Source organism: Adiantum capillus-veneris, chromosome 1, assembly GCF_014529385.1.
Source record: "Adiantum capillus-veneris isolate H3 chromosome 1, ASM1452938v2, whole genome shotgun sequence".
Taxonomy (NCBI): domain Eukaryota; kingdom Viridiplantae; phylum Streptophyta; class Polypodiopsida; order Polypodiales; family Pteridaceae; genus Adiantum; species Adiantum capillus-veneris.
Window position 1 is genome coordinate 161,042,163 of NC_140931.1, and position 20,677 is coordinate 161,062,839.

Consider the following 20,677-nt stretch of genomic DNA (forward strand, 5'->3'; position numbering starts at 1 on the left):
TGCTCAGATAACATCCAATGAGCAACCAGTCACCTTGATATAGGTCCTCTGTAAATGACTCAAGTGTATTTGACAGGCAAATATGATCACCCTTGGCATGAGAGATATTGTAGAACCTTGTGCCTACATCATTGCCTTCGACAACCATGTCTTCCTCATTTTCATACCTTGCTCTTGAAAGCATATCCGCACGACCGGATAATTTTTTCCTGCAATATGCTTAAATTTCGGATTTAAGGACTTTATATAGGCAATCCATCTCAACATAGCAATGTCAAGAGTTGAGCAGCTTGTGATCGTTCCAAGAAGAGGTAGACAATCAGTCTCCACTATTACATTTGTACCTATCAAATACTCTTTGTCACATTTCAAGGCTATAACTGCTCCTCATAATTCCCTTTTCACCTGTGGATAATTGCATTGACGAGCACTTAGGACTTTTGCTCCAAATGGCCCACACATATGTCCTACAATAAGAACTTCATTCACACCAAACACTGAATTTTGGCCAGACAAGGTAAGGTTCACTTCTTCCAACCTTGACAAGATCTTATCACAATCATTGATATGGTTTTCCGTATACTTGCAACACCCCCTCAAGTCTAGAGCCACATCTATATCACCTACATCACATCCTTTGATTGGCACAATATCAAGGAAAGGCATTGTAGTTTGAGGTATGAAGTCACGTGGGACTTTATTCATACCATTCATCGTATGTGCAACTGAATTAGTTGCTCCTTAAGGTAAGGTGCACATCCTTACCAGGCCCAAAGGTGTCCTTATAGTAGTCAGGTCCCTGCTTTCCATTGCTAGTTGAAACTAATCATACCCTGAGTACAAATCTCCCATAGAATATATTGCTCTTTTGCAAATGCCTCTGCAAATTCATCTACAAATGTCCCTGTACCCACATTTCTGATTGTCACCTTGTTTACAGGTTGCATATCCTGAATAAAGCGTAAAGAACCATTTTTGTTTGAACTATGAACCATCTGTTTGAATATGGACCACAAGAAGGCTCCAAAATACACCATCTTGATCTTTTCATTAAGTAGCTCAATGAGTTTTGGCAAATGAGCCTTCGGAACTGGAATAGGCCTCAAGTTCCAAGGTACATGAGGGATAGTGAAGATCACCATAGGAGCAACAATGGATGGATCAACACACCCTATTTCATGAGGCTCAAATGCAAAAGCTTTTCTGTGTTTGGCAAGCATGTCTTCAAAGAATATCTTTTCAGCTTTTGTCAAATTGTTCTTGCAACCAACCTTTAACTCCTTCAAAGATTCCTGTGTGAACTTGTGTCCAATCTTGCTTGGGTCACGAAGGCTAGGTTGCAAAGCAGCTTGTTCCATTTTATTTTTGCAATCTTTTGGTAGAGGTAATGTTACTGTTTTCACTTTCTTTGCCACAGACTTATACTTAGTCTCCACTCGTACATCAAAACCTCTAGCATTTTTGAAATCCTCAATGACTTTATACATTTCTATTCAGGAAACTTTCACAACCTCACTTCCCATCATATGAAAATTGCAATCCACTAAAGACTCCAAGTCTTGCATAGTATCCACAAATGAACACTCATGAAACACACCTGTAATGCATTCATCATCTTCTAGAAAACCATTCATCTTCAAACCTCTTTGTACACTATTTACATGTAGTCGTTCACCCTACTTTAAGTACTCACACTTTGTAAAAGCAATAGATACATAGTCTGTTAATCCTACAAAACCTGTAGAAAATATCTCCTTTGCATATACATCATGCGAGAACTTTTCTCTTCTTGTACCACTGTAATCCCGCTTTACAATGGTACAGGGCCAAAACCCCTCATATCCCTATAGTCTTTCAATTCGTCTTTGGCAAGGGTTGCTCTCTAAGACTCTCAAAATTCCTTTCATGGTCCACACCAACAGTAGGAATTGTACTGCACGCTTCCCATCCCTACTCCTTATCCTAGCATAAGCTGACCCATAGTCCATTACCTTGGTTTCCATGCGAGTAGCAGTGATGTATGGCTGCGCAAGGATAAGAGGGTATGTAAACATCTCTTATACAAAGAAATTCTGGTAATCTTTCACATCCCCTATAGTCACCTTTACATTTGGACAAGCTTCGTACAACTCTCTTGATGAGTTTTTTGCTGCACGGATCATCCATCCATAATTTATATCAATTGGCCATTTTCCCTTTTGATATAAACTCTTTGACACAAGATTAATTTCTGACCCATGATCTATCCACGCAATGTATGGCTCTTCTAAGTCTCCCACTTTCACTAGGGTCTCAGTGGTTGCTCTTTCCCAGTGACTCTTCAAGTAGTAACTCTTGTGAGTGGTCTCGACTTCATCTTCATCATCCAATAAGTGAACCTGTTTTACTCCCCCCCTAGACTTGTAGCATCGAGCAATATTTTGATCACCTCCTCACCATAGACCTATACTCCTTTTGTATTTAAAGTCTCTTCTTCACCATGTACATGGATAGATTTAGTAAGAGACTGCCGCTTCCTCTTGATGATATCAATTATCTCTTCATGGAACTCCCTTTTTGCTATTCCAAGGACCTCACCCAACGTAAATTCCACCTTACGGTTCAAAATCCTCTCTTTCAAAACCTTTTTGAGGTCTGTTTCTGCCTCTACGTCAGATTGGAGCTTGTAGGCCGGACCCTTTTCTTTGGCTTTTGTTGCATCCTTCTTCTTTTCTTTAGAGGCTTCTTGCATAGGCACTTCGGGGACAGGCATCTATTGCGGGGAAGGTGATCTGGGAGGCACCGTGTCATTTTTGCCTCCACTTCTTGCATAGGCACTTCGAGGACAGGAATCTATTGCGGGGAAGGTGATCTAGGAGGCACCGTGTCATTTTTGCCTCCACTCCTCGTCGCCCGTTTTGAAGGCCCTTCATCCCCATTCTCACGCCTACATTTCTCTTCGACAACGGCCTCATTGGATTGACATTTGGCAATGTATGCATGCACTGACAAAGAGTCAATAGGGTCGTTCCAACCTGTTTCTAGTTGAATGCAGTCTCCAGCTTCATGTAAAACTTCTTTAGTCATTTTACCTTTCATAGCAGACTCTATTGCCCATGGCCACAGTTCTCCAATCCCATTAAATGCTTCTTCTCCAACCTCATTAGGAAAAGTTTGGACTCAAAAAAGGACTTTTTGGCGTTAGAGAGAGAATGTTATTCGACCAATAGAGTTTGAGTCACCACAACGGTAGCTCCAATTTATTTTATTTTTATCTCAAATTTGTGCGTTTTCAAAAAAGAGTTTTTTCTGTTAAAAAGATCTCAATAAGAAGATACGACGCGATTTGTGCAAATTATTCTCTTGCCACGGGCTACGAACGCTGAATGTGCCATAACTCGCATTCAATGAGGCACGCCTTTTGATGAACACTTTTCAAGCTACTACTTCTTGTGTAAACTAGTGAGCCTCTTTTCTTTTATCGTTTTTGCGTAGTGTCACTTCGCAGCTAATAGAAGCAGAGATGGAAGGAAGACGACCACGACGACCATCCGCCTCTGTTAAATCTGTGGAACTATTCAACAGCTTTGACTTAGACCATGGTCGCTAGATGTCTACCACAGTCACCATTGGTAGTTGGGTTCTGCTTCAAACAAGAAGAAGAAAACGGATGTCAAATGAATTTATCAACAACTACAAAGGACGTGTGAAAGATTTTTGCTTGTCTCAAACGGGAAAGACAGTGAAAGAGGTGCTCATTGAGCATGCATATATGCACTCCGAACTACGACTACAACAGTCACCTTTGGGGTTTCCTGCTCATAGACCAAACTGTGTGACTACTTATTGCTAAAAAGTCTTTAAAGATCCTTCAAGTTATTTTTTTGACTATTTCTTGTGACCATTCTCTTATCTTTTTTTTGCAGATATTTATCCTTCTAACAAAGAAGACTGGCAACCAGTTGAGTGCATAATTGGTATTTTTGATGCTTTTCATGCTTCGGTGGGAGAACTTATGTACAGAACTAGTGCGAGAAGAGCTCTCGTAGAGAGGGGAGTTTTCTTTTACGACTACTTTTACAACGCCCCTTGCTCTGTCCATGGATTTGGCACTTTGAAACCTTTCCCTCTTCCCCAACAAGATTCCCCAAAGTGGGCGATTCCAACTTCAGAAACCTCTTAGTGTTTTAAACTCAAGCTTCATCAAGAAATTTTGAAGCGTTTGCGACCAAACATTGCAAGCAGGCAAGTACGAGTCAGTCTATTTATGCCATTACATGTCTTTATAGATTTCTTCCACGATGAGGAGGTTAGATAAACAGAAACCATGTTCATCTGCAAAGCCCAAACTTGCCTTGATTTTTTGGATGATAATTGGGATGTCAATGATTCTGAAGGCATTTTGTTGAAAGTTGACAAGCGCTCGGTTGTGTGCAAGTGTATGATAGCATCACATAATTTTAGAGTTTTTTTCTACTACATGAGGTGGCATCGAGTGAATGGTCAGTTGGTAGCTATGGATCAAGATTTAAGTGACGGTGCTTTTAATCCCTTGATGTCCATCGAGATATGGTTTTCAAATATTTACTTACAGTTGTTGTGGTTAGATCAAATGTCACTTTAAGACAGGTTCGAGAGGATCTGTTCAATGAGTTCGATCTCAATTTGCCTTCAAAATTTGTTTTCAAGTGTAGCATGCGAAAGGTACTAAGCTACATGTATTACTTTTATACGTTGATGTCCCTATTGTGCTCATGTATCCCAATGTCTTATCGCGTACGTTGCATTGTAGGTACCTCACAGACAAGATGCTAAAAGCATGCTTTGGTGGTACAAAAAGGACTGTCCTTGACAACACCTTTTACAAATCTTTGAGCTACAATTTATACATGTCACATGAAAAACTACCTATCATACAATATATCAGTGTGTGGATAGATCTTCAAAAGGAGAATCTAAAAACACAAGGTCCAAAAAGTTTTGACCTAAACTACAAAAATTTTACTAGTCCCCACTTTTTCATTGGTAGAAGTAAAATAGGTTCTTTTTTTGTACCACCAAACCACGCTTTCACCCAAGAAAAAACAACTCTTTGTGCACAGATTACCAGCGAGGACAGACTTGAAATAGTGAACTAACTTTACACAATGATTCAAATACTATTCTCAAAGATTACTTGACAAAGGCAGCTCTCTACATTACCAAACACTGTTGGATCCTCACTCTCCCATTTTTTTGGAAAACTGTACTCAACATTTTGTAAACTTTGAACCATAATCAAAACAAAAGTCAAATTTCTATCCACTGCTTGTAATCAATTTGTCAAAAGTACATTTCATAATCTCTTTCTAATCTTGTGTGTGCGGTGATGTGGGGGCTGTTGGTTGAGGTTGAGGAGAGGTGGTGGCTTGGGGGTTTGGGGGCTCTGGACCTGCTTAATGAGTAGGGGAGCTCCTGGGTGGGGGCTCTGCAGCTGCTTCATGAGCAGGAGAGGTGTTGGGTGGGGGGTTTGAGGGTTCTGGAGTTGTTTCTTCAGGACGAGAGCTGGTGGGAGCTTGGGTTGGGGAGGCATCTGGGGAGATATTGATATGTGCTTGTGTTGGTGTGGCAGACACGGGGTATCTTGTCGGCGGAGGCCTAGGTGTGGGCCTTGGTGCTGGTGGGATAAAAGAATCACGTGCTCCGTCTAGACGCATGGTCGCGCAATTGATTTAGTTTTCAATCATTCTGTTTCTAAACGAAGAAACATCAGCCTTTGAATAATCTGCCAAAGTTTTTACCCGTGTTAAGAACATCATGTTTATTAACATAGCTACTAACTTATTAAGATACAAATCTGTAAACGAGTGTCAAATGCTTACACTTATATGACTTCCATCAAGCATGACCCCTAACAAAATTTGTGCATTGAATAAGACCCTCCATCCACAAGAGTAGGCATTGTCCTGCTTAGGGACTTTGGAACTAATAATCGTAAGATTCTCATATATCTGCTCTTGCGTTAAATCTTCAAGAGCAGACATAAGCTTCCGAACAGATCTGCGCAAAATACAATTAAATTTCATAAGTGACTTTTAACAAAATTCTATGCGATGTCGAACAAAATACAAAACCTCTTACCTACATACTTCACCATGAAATCCATGGGATGAATTAGCAAGGTAGCACCGGTTTCGTTCAAGGTGTAAGAGAACAAGACTCCAATGAGATCTGTTACAAATAAACATAAGCAAAACATATGTCATCACAATAAATTAGAGTTCAAGATAAAATAATTTCACTATTGAAAACATTGCGTACCCTTCATGATAAGCCATAACAAAAATTTTGCCGTATCCATGTTCACTGACTAGAACCAGTTAACTACTTCCACTAAAGATGTATCCTCGGCCGTCAAAACGACCGAGAGGTTCGAGATCAAGGACGGCGACGTCATCTTGCATATTCCAAGGCAAATTTGAAACTAAAAAACTGTAAAGAAATTTGTGTCATACAAAATTGAATATATTAAAAGAATTTATTGTGAAAAAAAGAATAGCACGCACCAAAGCAATCAATTGATGATTGAGTCTGTGAGTTCCCTCGTCCGGTTCTGTAAAATTGCAATCTCGTGGGGGTGATAGGGAAAATACAGAATGCGTCCCCACACAGGAAGGCCAACATGGAAATAGGGAAACAACAATGACACATCATCAGCGTTGGCGTCGCTGATGGCATCTGCCATTTGTTCCTCCATCATCTCAAGGCGTAACTGCTCCAATCTCTCACTATCATCTTCTGGTGTGTCCCGCTCGGTGTTGAGACGGGTGCTGTATCGATGCATTTGTGTAGACACTTCATGAACTTTGACCTTGTCAATAGGTGGTATTCTAAGAATATTGTCCATCTTTCGGTTTGAAATACCGGTAGGTGGTATTGTTTTGTCATACCTGAACCTGAGAAGGAGAAGTGTGTTGACGTCTCGTGGCATCAATGTTATCCTATGGGCGTGGGCCGAGAGAATGTAGCCGTCCTGGAAAAGCTCTACAAAAAAATCCTCGGCGGCCTCGTGCAAGAACCTCATTGCACTTCGAGACCACCGGAAATTCAGGTTGTGTTGCTCGCAAATCTCGTGAACAACTCTCTAGAATGGCAGTTTAGGTATTGCCAATGAAATGTGCTTTTGGAGCTTACGAAGTTCGAGTAGAACACTCCTATTCTGCTCGTATCTTCTTCTTTGCATTGTTGCGTGTAATTGCGGCATGATCTTGCCCAGAATCACATGCGATGTTGACGGTTGCACTGTAGACGAGATAGCCTGGCCCTGCAGAACAGACTGGCCAGGATAAACCTTCCTTACTGTTTGCTTTGTGCGGGCCATGACCTGAACGAGGAGAATGCGATGAAATATGGAAATCTGGATGTGGGTAAAAAGGCAGAGTGACTAGAGACACTTCGAAAAAAACGGTGAGAAAAAAAGGGGGGGGGGGTGTTTATATTAGCGGAATAAGTATAATGAGAAGAGGCGGCTGCATTAATCATGACATCGCGAGGTATGACGGGAAGCATGCGAGCATAATGATTACGCCACATAGCACGACGAGGAAAGAAGCGCCCCAACGGGTTGCCCTAGCAACAATGGTATGTCGCGGCACAATGCGAGGAGGCGAACCAGAATACTCTACACTGGTCATATCGCGTTATGAGGTGACAACAAGCTATCGCGCCAGAACGCGATAGCGATGCTTTTGTGGAGCAACGACACCCATTTCACGTTGTGGCGCGACCGTTCCACGACGGCTGACACGTGGCGTAATCATCATGGCGGCTGCATGATGCATGCGTGGCGCGACAAAAAAGGCATTGCGGCACAACGCGAGGAGGCGGACCGTAGTACTCTTGACTGGCCGTATCGCGTTATGACGCGACAACAAGTTGTCGCGCCAAAACGCGATAGCGGTGCTTTTCTGGTGTGGAGGGACCAATTTCGCGTTGTGGGGCGACCGTTCCACGACGGCTGACACGTGGCGTAATCATCACGGAGATTGCATGATGCACGCCGGCCCCATGATGCACGTCAATCGATGTCATCATTGTCCTCGGGAGTCCTATAAATATGACTTGCTCCCCCATTTGCCCTTTGTTTGGATGTTGTGCTCTCTCGTCTATCTTCGCTTTTGAATTTCCGTTATGGACCCCTTCAATGTTGAAGCAGAGGAGGAAGTGACTTGCTCTGAGGATGCCCCCCAAGACAAACTATCTCATTTTCTATACCGCATTGGGCTTCAGCAGCGCGAGACAGAGATCAGGCCGATGTTCAATTGAGATTTTTCTTTGGATGAGTGGATTGTCTCCGCGCAACATTACCTACTATCAGGTTTTGAGCAGACCTACCAGCAGCAAACGTCTGGTGGCATTGTTGAGATACAAGGAGTTCGTTTTGTTCACATGAAGGATATCAATTGGGACTCCTCCAAGAAACACATATTTTCTAGGAGTTGCCTTAAGCTGCCAATGCACTTGCGGATAACAGACTACAAGTGTACACTTCATAACCGCAAGTATCGAGTGGCTGAATATTATGCAGGTTTTATTTTATATTTGCATTTAATTTTGGATGAGCATGCTGATGCTGCAGAGGCCTCGCTAGAGGATCAGACTGGGGAGGGTCAAGAGCCCAAGTCTCGGGGAAGCCTTGCCTTGCAAGTTTCAGAGGGAGTGCAGCTTCCGGAGGGTGCTTTGCCTACTAGTGTTCTACCTACCATACCTATTGGTGATTTGCAGTATGTCTTTCTTAACGACATTATGGAGCTTTTTGACCTTCGAGAGGACTATTGCCTTGCCATTGTGGCACAAAATCTTGAAGAGGATGATGCTGTCATTGACCATGAGCACGACAAGTATTCTGTTATAGATGCCCATGTAAATGAAGATGAGTTCGTTGACCCCGCAAGTGCACTTGTGATGATTTACAATGATGTTGCTAGGTATGAGCGCACCCTTCCAACAAAAAAGGAGTTCATGGAAGTGCAAAAAAAGCTAGGGATTGAAGAAATGAGTAAGGCAAGCACTTCTTCATCATCTTTGGCCTCAACCTCCAATGCGCCCATTGGAGGTCAGGGCGGCATCAACCTATAGAATGAGGACTTACTTGAGGAAGATGAAAACCAGAAGGTAATCTTTTTTTATTTTCCTTACCTTTTTGGTTTCTACTTATCTCATTTCATAACTTTAATTTGTTGCAGTTGGTGGTATACCTTCATTCCTTGCCCTCGTGGACGAGGCATGGGAGATTTAGGGAAGAATTCCTCTCTCGGCCAATACTTAAAGAATCTTAAGTATCCGAGTTTTTTGGTCTTCCATTCGTCCTTCTCCAATGACAACACGAAGCTACCCTTGATGACGTTGAAGACACTTTCAAGATATTTAGGAGGGGCCGTCATTAGGTGGAACGCAGATAAAATAATGCTTTTAGAAAAAAGGCCGCTTTGTATATGTTTGGCCAAGGGCCAGGAATGTATGGTTTGCGTAGTCACTATTTTTTGACCCAAGCAGCATATGGTTTGGCATGCGGAATCACTGACCCTGCGCAATTACTAGAGTATGACAAGCATGCTATGTTTCGCAATAAACAACCAATTGCGCATCTGCCTACTGAAGAAATGTCTCTTGTGGCTGTGGAGGTGGAGACAAATGTACTGTCGACAAACAAACCTGCAGGACTAGGTTGCAAAAGACCAAGGCAAGAAGAAGACGATAACACACAGTAGGCAAAAAGGCGAGAATATTTTGTAACTTTTCCTGACGAAGATGAAGAATAGAGAAGCTCCAATGTATATTGTCGATGCCAAAAAATAGTACATTTTCTATCAAAACAATGAGTACATTATGTTTCTCACTTTTGTGACTGGTTGTCTTCTCTTGGCACAAAAAATTATATTGTGTTACAATGCGCTATCTTTAGGAATTCTCAAACAACTTGGGTCGGAGTTGTCCAAGTTTTTCCAATGCGTTCTTTTTGAAGTCGCCACTCTGCATGTCGCGATGCCGCAGAAGATGCCTCCCATATTTCCTTCTTCCGTCGTTTGCTTGGTAATCTCATTGCTTGGCCAATCTGACTGTCTTTGACACATTCCTTTCGGTGTGTTCTATGCATAAGTTTTCTATAAGTCCATTGATGTAGTTCCTCCAAACTGTTGGCTTTGTTTGCACCACCTCCGTGACGAGTGTGGATGAAATAGCCAGTACGGGCTTGGTAGTGAGTTTTCTCCATACCTTGTGTAGACCATATAGCCAAGCTACCATATTGCCTAGCAAACCAAGGCATGTGGTTGCATATGATATGCTGCAAAAAAACCCCAGCCTATTGTTTATATGTAAATATATCATCACAATTTTATCAAATAAGTAATATACCATGTAATGAGTTATGTGTTGATTTGTCCATGCAGCTATGAAAGACCTGTGGAAGGTCTCCAGAGCATCTTGAAACAATGTATAGTCAGTATCTCTCCAAGTATTGAGCTCACAAAACTTGAATATGGAATCCAAATTTTTCCACACGTTCGCTTTGCGAGTCCTTGCTGCACCATTGTCTGCGTGGTCAACCACTGCATTGTGCAGGTTTCTCCACCGGTTGTATCTCAATGTCAACCTTTCCTGAGCACTTTGGATTTTGCGTTGTCTACCACTTGTTGGCATCGACAAGAAGAGACTGGCTTTCACACCGCCAATAGACAACTTCTTTGGCACATCTCGACCATTCTTAGACCTCTTCTCGTCCTGCTCTATTTTCACATGTCCTCCATGCAAGCCTATATATGAGAAAACTGTTTCCAATGATAATATAGACCTTTGTTTGCTGATGCTAGCCGAGTGGTCCAAGAAAAAAAACTATACAGAAACATAAGTTTCTCAATGATTCTACAGAGTGCATGCATCGTGAAATATGTACTATGGATAGTGGAATATCCAACACTGGGCGAAAGTTAAGGTCCTGAAAGTGCCTGTCCGGTGCTCTCCTCCAATTTCTTTTGTCAAGACCAATGACTCCTCCCATGCAATACAAACAAGGGCTTTTACTTGTTGCTCCTTTTGAGATGTTGTACATACACTTTAGGGTTTTGAGATCTCCAGCCATATGCCACTCTACTGTGTATGAACCCATGCCTAATACATTGAGTGTCTTTCCATTTCTCTGTTCGCTTATGACTTTAGGAATACTTGTTTGATGGAAAACCCAGTTAAGAATATCGAAATTCTCTGCAGGCACCTGAAATGGGAAAACCAAACCAATCAAATGAAACATGTCTAACCATTTTTTTTAGCAAAAACTTGTTGATATCAAACCTTGAATGTGGCTAATAAGAAAATATTGTTTTCGGATTGTACGCTAAAGTTTCTAGGGTCGTCTGAAGCAATGCTTTCATCTAATGCTCTATTCATAAGTGTTGTTGTGACATGCTCAACCTTTGTCTCTTTCACTAGCTCGCACTCATCCAGTTTAAGAACAAACTTCAAGACTCCATTGCATTTCTCTTGAGAAACCTCGAACAATTGAACAATATATGTCTGCAAAGCTACTAAATCATAAAATATATTATTGTATTTGTCATAGAACACTTCCTCTGCTGATGGCGATCTGTACATTGCTTCAATGTGAAAAGGAGTGGCCAATGTCCGAAGCACTTCCTGGTTGACCTCCAGTCTTGTCTTTCGAATGGAGAAAGGATTTGGCAGCAACGTGTGCTTGAGATTGAACTTCTTACTTTGTTGCTGCATAGTTCTGTAAACAGAAAATTAAGTAAATGGACTATTTCCAAGTTTTCAAATGCTACACATATCCAATATACCTAAAAATTGCAGACATTTGATTTGACAGGTGAAGACAATTGATTCAAACACCAAACATACCTAAAAATTGCAGAATAACCTTTGTTGGATATTCCGGCTTCATCCAGAATTGACTGAACATCACGTGTTTGGAGTTGATTCTGTTTCAAAAGAGTGTCAAGTTGCTTAGCAACAATCTTGCAGTAGCGCTTATCGTCCAAAAGTCCGGCGACATCTTTGCGTTTTAGTATGAGACCATAAGGATTGAAGAAGTTGGTGTGTTGCTGTCAATATTTGACTAAGGATGTAACAACGATCTAAGCATAAATATGAAAAGTAAGATATAAAACTACAAATGTAAAGATGAATTAAACTTGCTTGAATGATAATCTTACTTGATTGCTTTAACCCTCTTCTTCAAACCCCCAGAACCAACCTTCAGTTGTTCAATGTCTTGTAAGCGTCGTTCTCTTAACCGAGGACCCAAGACAGTATTGTTTTCTCTAAGATCCTGCGTGAGCTGCGTGATGCTTTCGTCCTTTCCTTTCAGTTGTTGAGCGCACTCTGTAACAGTTTGCTTCAAGCAAAAGTTTTCTTTGTGTGCAAGGTCTCTCTCAAGCTTAAGAATATCACTTTTGGCCGCCAAATGCTTGGTGTAGCCATATAAACCAGAATAACCGTCTCTTACATAATTCAGCACAATGACGTTATGTTTCTGAATGGTGGAGTTGAGTTGGTGATACGATGCTCAGGATATATCCTACCATCCACCCAAAGATCGACGCTTTTTTTACCTTGAAATCTGAAGTTCTCTTTTGAAGCTTCGGAAAGGATGCCTCGCTTATTCTTCTTGTGGAGGGGCTCGTATTCTCTGGACAGTTCGATATGCATATGATACACATCGTTTTGACTCCTCGTCTGAGTTCTGTGTGAAGATGATAATGACATTGAGATGACTTGGTGAATGAGAAAGCTCAAAACAGAGGAGAGCGCAAGAGTGGAGAAAATAGAAGAGAGATCAAGGGAGGAGACTGCGCGAAGGAGGAAAGCAAGAGAGACGCGAAAATGAGAAGATGAATAACATTCAATGCACCTCGTTGAGCGCCAAATCTTAGTATTGAAAAATCCAAAAGATTGAGACAATCGGCGTTCAATTCGGAGCCGTCGTATGTTATCATTGTCTGAACACTTTTTGAGATTTTTAATAAACGTACCCCCCAAATCTGATATCCGAGTTTTTTTGAAAGTGAATATCAAAAATGAAATTAGGGACTTTTTATTATCTCTCTCTAAGCTGACCTGACATTTCTTACAAGGCCCATTTTTGAGTCCAAACTTTTCCTAATGTGACTCCTTTTTGCTCTATAGGCTCCACCTTCAGCATAGGCGGCTACCTCAACCATTGAGATGGCATGGCTAGTAGCCATGTCCTCCACTAGCTTCTTCATTCCACCTTTGCCAAAGTTTGTACCCAAGAGCTTACCTGTTTCACTTAAGTGAATTTTGCCATCTTTAAAGAAAACAAGCTCCTTTGTCAATGCATCTTTGAAACTTTCACAATCCCTCCTTCCATGGTCAGTACTATCACACCATATGCATCTGTTTACAAAACCTTCTCTGCTTTGAGGTCGTTGCACTATAGATTGGCCTGATGGTTGCCCCTTCTCTTCTAGCCTTGTAAGCTTTAACTTCAATTCTTGCATTCCCTTAACAATATCATCAAGGATGGATTTGTCACTCTTTGGAACCACAATCAAAAGCTTCATGAGACTCTTGGGAACACTTGAGGCTTGAGTAGGATTGACGATCATCTTGTCTCTTCTTCGTTGTCGCTTGGCTAGTAGTGAAATTACATCTTCGACCTCATTCCAATCAGTCTTTAAGCCCTATTCCACATTCTTATCCTCAAGCAGTAACTCTAACTTCTCTTGAATCTCTTTGCCTGCAACTTGCAAAAAGAGCTCTGTCTTCTCTGAGTTTAGGGTAGCCTTCTCAGTCCTTGAAAGTTGATCATAGCGGCGTTCAAATTCCCTTCGTAGCTTGGTAGGCGAAAGTCCCTCTTTTGGCCAAACTACCCACTCTAGAAAATTCCTCTTTGTCACCCTTACGGAGTCTTCCATGAAATAATCTTCTTTCAAGGATAATTTGAATGCTTCCCAAGTTGCCCCATGCTCATTTCTAATTCCCCTTACATGCTCGCTGATCTCAGGAACCATAGCTAGTTCAAAACTTTGCACCATCTCGACTGCTTCGGGCACTCAATGAAGCTCCATCTCCTTTACATATCCACAAAGATACTTTGTTAAATATTTAGCTTCAAATTGGTCCATTTTCTTCACCACATATTGAAGCAATTTAGTTGAGGAAAGCTCCCTCCTTTCCGCAGCTTGCTACTGGTGCTGTATAAACATCATAAAAGCTTGAAACATTTGCATTGTGGTAGGATCAAACCGAACCCCCTGTTGCTCTTGTTGCTCCATAGATTTAAAATTTTGTTTTGAGACGTTAAACGAAGCTTTTGATCGCTCACCCTAACCTACTTTGCATCAAGTTCACCAAACTTATGTCAAGAAGTGCGGAGTGCGGCTACGAAAGCGCCGGGCCTCTGACTGTGAGAGTTCGCAGCAAAATCAAGCAAGGAGTAGATGATTTGAAGCCAAAAACACACTAAAAAAGAAAAAAACTCCATCAATGAAAGCTTCTCTTTGAAAAATAACCAAGATCAACTCAAAACTCTTGTGTGTGTGATGATTTGGTGTAGCCTCACTGCCAATTACACAGTTGCAGTGCTCTTTTGCCCTGATCAAAACCCTACACAAACGCTTCAATTCTCCGTCGTAGCCATTTCATGGAAGATTAATAACTTCATTACTCATTCCCAAGTGGTTATTTGAAGAGGGGAAACCCTAATTGGTGGCCTCACAGCCTCGAATACAGGGTTGGAACAGCACGGGACTGCACTAGCATACCTTAGGTGCAAGCTTTGTAACCCTTCACAGAGGAGCTTGTAGTGCTGATATTGATCTTATAACATGCTCCCTCACTTCTCATAGTCACGGAACCGTGAGTGATATGGAATTTTGAGCCATTTTCGACCAATTTTGGGTCTTTTTTGACCATTTTTGGTCATTTTTAGCCCAAAAAAGCCCTTTTTTGCCCCTAGAAAACCCAAACGAGTTGGGAAAAACCCCTAAAAGTGTGGAAAAATCCCATTGGGCTAAAATTTCATCTTTAACCTCATTTTACCACTTGCCAAGCACTCTGGATTCATCTCTTCCGCCCGCGCATGAAACCTGCTATTTTTGGCCGAGATCGTCCGCATTGAACTTTCTAGGCAAAGTGAGCGTGCCACTTCGATACACTTACATTTGTAAATTTCTAAAGCTAAATAGGAATATTTTTATGTGAAAAAGCATGCCATAGTTCCACGTGGAGGGCCTCGCTGTCCCCGCAAGGTATATACAGAGCTGCAACCGTGGCTTCTATTTTCGCATATATCACACTATGTACATAATAGCATTTGGTCCCACATAGAAAAATCATTGAGAGTGAGGTAGATAAATTAGTTTCTCATGATGCACGTGCCATGGAACAACAACGATGTTTCTCTTTCATCCACCCTAGCTAGCACGGTCCCATTCCCAACAAGTGGTACCAGAGCACCAAGGTATGCTAGTCAAATTCATCATTATGATTTTGTGTTAGTGATTAATGTTTTGTAATTAGCATTTGTCAATAGTACGTATTCAATAATTTTCTTTTTCATTAGCTCAATAATCCCAATCCTTAATCGCCACTTGGGCAAGAGCATGCTCCAGTATCCTTTGGCGACTAGGTGAAGGGGAATTCGCATTTAGCATCGTGCATGTGCGTAATTTTGGTGTACTTTTGTGATCGCTTCTAGCTTGCCTTACCGAGCTATTAGTCTCGGCATAATTATAATTGACTTGTGCAACTAGTGTGTGTGTGAAGCTATTGCCTAGAGCAATCCATCAGTAGTTAACTGACTCACCAATTTTGCATAATTAATGTTTTTCAATTTTTGGAATTTTTGGCAGACCTGCAACATCTCAAGTTGTGTGCGTATGTGTATGTGTGTGCACGTGCCTAATAACATTTAATGCTCATTGTACCCTATTTGAAAAGAAAGGCATTTTCAAATAACTCCCTAAGAGTATCCTGGTGAGAACACCCTTTCTATAGGGCTTTTTTGACCAATTTTTAGTACTTACACACGTGGGCTACCCCCCGGTTTCAACGCCCACTGGGTCGACACAAAAAGGTAGTCCAAAATCGTTTTGAAGTTCCTCGTCCAATATGACCTATCAAAAACTGGCTGTTTGCGCTTTTACACTCCTTTAGGCCGCTTTGTGCCTGCGCACCGCGATCGTCAGCTACCGATTTACGCCACTGCTCCGACAACCGACCATGGGCTGCTGCCTAGCTCTCCTACCCGCGGTGCCTGGTGGTTGATTAAGCAAAGACCCTTTTCCCATGGTCAAGTTCTTCCAAAATCCTTAAAGCTGTTCTTCTTGCCAAGCCCCCCTTTCTCACAGTCTTCATCTACATCAAGCACCACATCAGGCAATTGTGTGCAAAAACAAAAAGGCTTAAAGTATTCATATTTTGAGCATTTGAGAGTTGAATGGCACTAAAGAGAAAAGAAAAGAATGCTTACCCAAAGGCTATCAAAACTTCAAAAGAACATCCTTGAAGTTACCAAGCTCCGAGCAAAAGGACAAGATAGTCAAAGTTTGGCACTCCAAGGCAAAGCAAAGCTCAAAACTTTTGAAGAGGAGCTTCACAAGATTCAAAGGAATTCTCTCTCTCTCTCTCTCCCTCTCTCTCTCTCTCTCTTGCATTTATCCCTAAAATTCTGCAACCAAGATCGACAACTTTTGCAATGTATGATATCTTTCATCAAGGATATGAGCATGTGCTCATGTATGGAGTTCCAGACACGCCTTGGAGAGTCTCCAAGTGCAAGGACGCTCCAAGGCGCCATGGGGAAAAATTCACTTCAAAGAGAGGAAGACACCGGCAACACCATCATTAGCATCCGCATTAGCAGTTCTTTTACGTCTGTATTTTTGCATTGCATTTGTTTCTCGATAAATCCTGATTTCAAACACAAGTGGGGAAGAAACACTTGTTCAAGGGGAGGATAAGAAGACAAAAACCATGAAGCGGTTGAAGACAAAGCATTGAAGAAGACGAAGGTGCTCTTGGATTAGAACCAAGCACACATTTATCAAAATTTTGCTCTTGGATTAGAGTGTTGTTTTTGCTCCTAAATTGGACTGTGGCTCTTGGATTGAAGAGTTATGTTGTTTGTCTCCTGGATTGGGGATGTACGTCGTCTGTGCTCCTAGATTGGAGTGTTGTCTTTCTTCATCAAGTTGTAGCCCAAAGTTCAAGGGGATGATTCCTCTTGTATTTAAATCCTTAGTGGATACCATGGGTCATCCTTAGTGGATAAAGAACCTTTATTCTATTATCTTTATCCAAATCTCAAGGGGAGGATTGTAAGGTGTGAGCTTTGTCCTATAGCACTAGAGTATGAGTCAAAGAGAGAAAAGGTGGAATTATCCCACATGCAGTGGTGCAAGGATATAGAGCTACTTAAAGATTGTTTCATGAATGAATAAATATAAGTCTATTTTGTATTACATCTCCCTTGTCTATGGTGATCTTGTGATGGCTTAGCAGATACTCAAGATCGTGTTTATGAGTCCGAGTTATTTAATCTTCGAACCTATTTTACTTAATTGATAATCTAGCCAACACACACTCACTTGTGTGCATAATGTTTCTCTTTCATCTACCCTAGCTAGCACGACCCCATTCCTAGTAGCTATAAGTTTTCGTTATAAGAGATAGAGACCTGAAAAATAGCACATATAATGATTAGCATGAAATAAGAGCTACTACCTTTTCAGATGTAACAAATGGAGAATCAAGCACAATGGGACAACCCTCTTGAATGAGCACGTGTATTGGATGGTAAGAGTCGATGAGACAATATACCAAAGGTGATATTCAAAGAGCACCATAATAAAGCACTACATGTTGCTTTCAATTTTGATTCAACAGATGTAAGCTATGGCAGCAGTAGTGACGATGACTCAGAATAGTAAGCAACCACCTGTTTGGATTCTATTGATTTATCTCAGCTTTCCCTCTTTGCATGTTATGTCCACAATTTGTCCTTTATTTTCAAGTTGTAGTCTATTACACACGTTGAACCAAATCTCTTATTTAGTCTTCTCTTGTCGCAAGTTTTGGATTTTGAAAAAGGTTAGCTTATGCCAATTGATATGACTTTGCTTGTCGTAGGTGATGGTCATCCTAAAGGTGGAAAGAAAAATAATGTGGTGTAGTGGAAGTGTGTATCTAAGGACAAATTGTTGTTGCCAGGAGATCGATGTGATGGACTTGCAACTTGTTTGGTCCATTTCATTTGTTTTCCAGATTGTTGTTGTCAAGAGTCGGTTCCGATTGTGATAAATCCATGCTTTTGATGTGATGAATTCGCATCTGCAATTTCATCAAATTTGTTTTGCGATGAATTTTTTTTGGTGATTGTGTACTTTCAAAGTTATTTTGTTGATTCTGGTGATTTTGATCGTAATAAATCCATGCTTTTGATGTGATGAATTTGCATCATCAAATTCATCAAATTTTCTTTGCAATGATTTTGCTTTGGTGATTGTGAACATTCTATGTCATTAGGGGAAGTTTGAGGTCTCAAATTCACCCTCTAAGAAATGGTAGAGAGAGAAAAAATATTTCATTTATTGAAAAATGAACAAAGGATTTTAAAACTCAAAATTGGGGGGAAAACTTTAGATTTTTACTAGGTGCATGAAATGTTACTTTTCGGGGTGCCACATGTAGTGTCATTTCAACTCTCTTGGAAATGTGTCCCTTTCCTTATACCTTTCTCTGCATATTTCTATGCACCATATTCAAATCATCATCTTCTCCACATCATCTCCAACCTGCTAAAAGACGTATCGATCGTCTCCATGTCTAGCTGGAAGATGAATATTCCCCTCTTCAAAAAAGAAATAGGCTTTGTGAAAATCCTCCTTTTGCCATAGAAGCATTGAGATTACAACAAAAGAATCACATTGATATTTGGACATATGGTAGATTGTATCCCATAGATCCTATCACCAAATGGACCCCACCATTCTTCATTTGTTCTTCATTTATGAGATTGTAGAAGATGGTATGAAAGGGATATTAGGCAAAACCTTGCAGCAGAAAGATACTTTCTTAAGCTGGAAAACCATTTTCTACTTTAGTTCATAGATTCTCTTAATCATCAGCTTCAAGAAATCAAGGAGAAGGTAAAGAACCTCCAATCATTATTGAACATAGTTAGAAGAAAGAGGATAGAGCTTGGACTTCGACAAAGACAAAGTAAGTTGAAGAATATTGAGAGTCTCAAGCGAGGAGGTGGATACTGCAGCAAAAGAATCAAAGCAATGAGGTAAAATTGTTTTTCTAAATTAATATCTATTTTGTAAGTTGGTATATTTGGGTCCTACCCCAAGAGTTTACTAAAGTATATGTAACATAGCACATGATTTCAATAAAAGGGATTCTATATTCTTGTGAAGTTAGAAAAACATGTGTACATACTACCTATAAGGGGTACTTTTAATCCATTTTGGTGAACACACGTGATATATGAAAATTCTACATAGTGAACGTCCCGGGGGGTGCTATAGTCTTTCCTTGTGTTTACTCAGGTGCTTAGTTCAGCCAGACTGTTCACAAGGAAACATGAAAGGTGCATCACAATCATTTTGTGAAGTGATTCCACATCTTCTAGCTCACAACCTATTGAATGAAAGAAGATTCAGGGTTGCTAGGCAAAAATGCATCAATGGATTTTTGCAAAGTTCTACTTTGAACAAAGATGAAGTTCAAGCTCGAGGAGTCCACTATTTAAAAATTGAATATAGCACATGCGAGCAAAAGGTATTTAAATAATCCCTTACTTGTATATTATATGTATCCCTTATGTATGCATTTTTGTAAAAAAACTAACCCTTATGTATGAAAATGTTCACTTTCTCAATTAGAAAACCCTTTATGTAAGTATATTTTTTTTGTAAATGTACCTAGTTATAAATTCCTTATTTTGTTTGCAAATGCTATCTTACATATTTCCTAGTGGACACCCGGGAGTTCAAGGCACTTTGGACAAAGTTGGAATCAGTAGCGCAGGTTACGGAAAGCTATTCAAGCTCATCAATAGAAACTTGAAGAAGTCAAGAGTGAAGGGGTCCTTGCTTCCAAAGCCATCAATTGTTCAACAGGCCAGGCTCATAACTAATTCCAAGGTCATGGAGATGCTTGGAGAGCCTTTTCATATCAATGACATATATCCTAGTAAGAAGAAAGACCTCAATTTTAACTCTTTCAACAGTTTTTTGTTTGACTTGAGAAATTTGCAGAGGGCCATGAAAATTTTTTATGATCTTCAACATACCGAGGTGAATGGGCAAGCCATTTTTGTGAAATTGTAAAGAGTAGAAATCTTGAGAGAGTCTCAATAACTCTCATGAATAGAGCTCTTCATACCATAGAGGGGAAAAAAACACTAAGATTTTTAGTGTGTTGTCAGAGAAGAACATTTGGTGGCTGGGTGCTTTTGAGATTAATATTGAAGATTTCAATTTTTTGAATTGGGTATTCCTCCACACTTTGTATCCTTGCTATAATCAAAGCTCAACAAGGTGGAATGGCACATGGGGGGGGGGGGGGGGGGGGGGGACCTAAACACACTAAAGTGTATGTACAATGTGTCAAGGGGTGCTAATGCCAAAAGCCCCTATATCTACTACATGGGTGCAACAAAGGAACTAAATCC